Source organism: Pteropus vampyrus, unplaced genomic scaffold (assembly GCF_000151845.1).
Source record: "Pteropus vampyrus isolate Shadow unplaced genomic scaffold, Pvam_2.0 Scaffold125, whole genome shotgun sequence".
Classification (NCBI taxonomy): Eukaryota; Metazoa; Chordata; class Mammalia; order Chiroptera; family Pteropodidae; genus Pteropus; species Pteropus vampyrus.
The window spans coordinates 3239461-3243647 of NW_011888906.1; positions in this window are offsets into that span (position 1 = coordinate 3239461).

Consider the following 4187-nt stretch of genomic DNA (forward strand, 5'->3'; position numbering starts at 1 on the left):
TTATCTCATAAGTATATATTCTTAAACAATAAGAATATATCATTTCTGAACTTCCAAGAATAATACATATTATTTTGGATATCATAATGGTTCATCTATTTCCATGGATGTAAAGTATTCCATTATGTAAATGCAACTCAATTTTTTTCCAGATATGAATAGTATTATTACACTTTTCCAATCAGACCTACTGTGATATTGTGATTTATATAAGACATATAGATTTGGTCTTTGCCCATAGGTCCAGGCTCACAGCTCACAAAACCCTTGGAATTTCCTGCAGCCAGCAATAAAGTTGTCATTTGTTATTTTAATGAGACGATGGTTGGAAAGTCCTTAGGTGACCTAAAGATGGGGACTGGTTAGAGGGTTGGAATGTTCAGTCCCACTATGCCACAACCCACTCCCCTAAACCTTCCAAGAGGGGAGAGAGGGCTAGAACTTGAATCCATCGTCAATGGCCCATGATTTAACCAGTCATGTCTAAGTAATGAAGCCTCTGTAAAAACTCAGAACAACAAGGTTCAGAGGGCTTCTGAGCTGGTGAGCACTGTGGAAATAGAAGAAGAATGGCACACTCAGCAAAGTCGCGGGAGTCCCACGCCCCTTCCCACATACTTCGCCCTGTGCTTCTCTTCCATCTAGCTGTTCCTGAGTTAAATCCTTTTCTAATAAACCAACAATCTAGTAAGTAAAATGATTCCCTGAGTTCAGTGAGCAGCTCTAGCAAACCAAACCTAGGGCGGGTGTTGTGGGAACATCCAGTCTGTAACTCGTCAGTCAGAAACATAGGTGACAACCTGGGTTTATGACTGGCCTCTGAAGTTGGGGCGGGGCGGAGAGTGGGGGCGTATAAGACAGACTAGTAGGACGAACCCTTAATCTGTGGAATCTGATGCTATCTAGGATAGAAACTGTCAGAACCAAGTTGAATTCTAGGACACCCAGCTGGTGTCTCAAGCATTGCTTGGTGGTATGGGGAAAATTCCTCGACACACACATCGAAATTAGGTCAAAGAACCCAAAAGATCATCTATAAAAATTCTCAAACATTTTTCATGGTTCAAACATACAAGGTTATTTTTAAGGTACATACTTTAGAGTAGAATTCTTGGCTTCTGAATTAGTGAATTTTCTAATTTACTAAAATTTCAGCTTCTTCCATGTGTTCTATGTTCCATGTTTTTTTCAACTGGTTTAGAATTTATATTTATTTTCAGGTTTTTAATGGTTACTCTTGGAACTTTAGCATTTATTTAACTATGTAGGTATTAAAGCTAACCAATATGTTAAATTCTTTTAACTAAATTTTAATTAAAGGATCTTAGAAATTTTATAGTTCAACTCTTATTCTTTCAAGTTCAATCTTGCTCTTGTCCACTATTTAAACCTTGCCCTTTTAACTCCACAAATTAAACATTATTTTATTATTAACGTACAGAGATAATCACTAATTATATTTACATACATATTTACCACTTTATTTGTTCACTGTTACGTCTTCCTTCAAAGACAGTCTTCTAGACTTTTTTTCCTAAAGTACATTTTTTTTCAATTTCTTTATTCATGGACTATCAGTGGTAAACTTCTTCAGTTGTCTGTAAATGTGTGTTTGTGTGTGTGTGTGTGTCTATGTTCTTGAACGTGCCTTTATTTCATAGTCATCAGTAGGCTGAGGGAAATGCAAACACAAGATCAAATTCTAAAGGCAAAAATCAAGGCAGAGCTTGATATTTAAACAAGAGAATAAGGTACAATGAAAATAATGCAATTTAAAATATGAAGACAGAGGTTAGGTTTCAGTTCTTTTTTTTTTTTTGCCTTGTATAAATTATTCAGTAATAATCATTAATATATGTGTGAAATAAATATATCATGTATATCTGCTAATTGCATGGTTCTGTCTTAGGTATTCATGATTAAAAAACAGAAAGTATGGTTTTTATAGACTGAGCTCAGTCTATAAAGAAATTCAATCACATTAGTCAGATTAAAGATTATTTTGTATGTGGAGAAATAAGAATATTTATTCATAGTGTCTACAAAAACATTCTTGGTGACATTCATCTGGGTTTGGTTTGCAGAGGGATTGGTAAGGTTTGGCTTCCTGGAGGCCATGTGAGTAAGAGTGTGAAAGGTATTCTTGGAAGAGGAAGAAAAGAGGGAAGAAAAAGAAAAGAGAAAAAGCACAGTAACAAAAATTAGAAAGACATGCATAGTTAATTAATAAGATGAAAGTGGGGTGTAAGTTTGATGTAGAAAGCTGTTAGAGACAAAGTTGGAAGTTTGAGCATGGACAAGTCAGGAAAGGTCATTGAAGCTGTGCCACAGTGTTTGGACTTTATCTCGTGGGTCACAAAGGCTCATTACAGAGGTGAAATGGTAATGGCAAGGTCATATTTGTGTTTCAGATGGCTGACTCCAATGAGTGTGAAGAGGCCAGATGGGGGTGGGAGGCAAGACTGGTGTTCCATCAGGCTCCAATATCATTTTATAGTCCAGGAAAGAGCTGATGAGGACTTTAAATGAATCAGTGATATTTTATGGTGGACAAGAAGAGTACAGACTAAAAAATAATAAGAAGAAACAAACTCTGCAGACTTGACTGCTAAAAACTATATGAACAGTGAATAAAGGGGAGAAGAAGGAGTGAAAATTAACCCACTGATTTCTAGCTCTAATGTTGGGTAGACGGTGCAGCCACTAACTCACCAAGAAAATCCAGGAAGAAATGAAGCTTTAAAGCAAGAGAGCATAGTCCATTTTGGAACATCTTGGGTTTTAGATGCCAGTGGACATTAAAATTAAAAACTTTGAAATTCTGGTCTCCAAGATTTTAGTTTTCTGACACAGGGAGCCATAGCACTAGCCAATCCAAGTGCACAACTATAGTATATGATTGTAAGCGAATATTGGAGTTGTAAATTCTTAGTAGAATACTTCCTGTGACAGGCTCTGTGGTGGCAAAAGGCCAGACTTAGGCTCTGGGAACTCTTAAAACCAACAGGGCAAGGAGAGAGGTATTTTGTCAGCCAACACAGATGTAATATTTTTGCTCTCATAGTTTTTTATCTCTGAGAATTGAAGCTCATTTTATTTCGATGGCCCAGGATAAGGTCACTTTCATTACATGCACTGGGATCTAAGGTGGTACATGCTTTATCAGTTGGTTGTATAGGCAGAAACGTAACTGCACCTGCTATAATCGGGCTTCATGATGAGTCTTTACCCATCTGCTTGGGAACTGTGTGTGGTCAATAAAAACATGGACAAGGAAATGTTTCAAATGCTGCTTTAACATTCCCTGTCATGCCTGTAGTCTCCCTTGTCAGCAGAACAACCCAAGCCATTCTCTCTGAGACACAGAATATATTCAATTAATCAATAATAATAATATATATATACCCCTCCCCCACCTTATGCATACATTGGAAGTTACTCAGACCCCTTTTTGCTATATTGTCTGTATGCTTATCAGACTTTACCTAAAACCTTCCTCCATTCATAATTTCTTCCCATTTAGTTATTCAGGACTTAGAAAAATGGGGCGCTTTCTCTCTTCTCTCATGAGCAAGAATCCAAGTGCAGACCCTTGGACCTCCCCTGTCGCTGTAGCTTCACCTCTGAGATAATCTCTGTGTGTCCAAGGGCACCCCTAGAAACGTTTTCCTGGCAGAACCAGACATGATTCTCATCCTTTGCTTTTGGGGAAATGCAATAGGAATTGGGAATTTGAGTGCCCCAACTGATATTTTATCTGACCAGCCTCCACGCAAGGATTTATCCACTTAAATATTGTACTTTGATAAAAGTTCTGCTGAGAATCTGTGATTATTGGAGTTTTTTACAGGGTACTTCATAAGCCATTACATAAAACACTAATTATCCAATATTTCTACCAGCAGGGTCTCTTGTACTAATTAAATTAACACTGAAAACTGCTAACATCATTGATTAAGAGTCCAAAGCACTGTATATCAGTAACAATTAGGACAACTTCATTTTGGGTAAAAATTAAATCTACCCTCTCTTTATTCCAAGAGATTATCATCTTTTCCTAATAACCAAAGTTCTCACCTGGGAATAAAGCTTTTGTGATTTGTCCTCATTTTGGCTCCCTTTGGGAGCCTAGTTTGGGGCTGTCTTCAGTTTAAACCCTGGCTTCATATTTGGTTGAACTTGTTCAA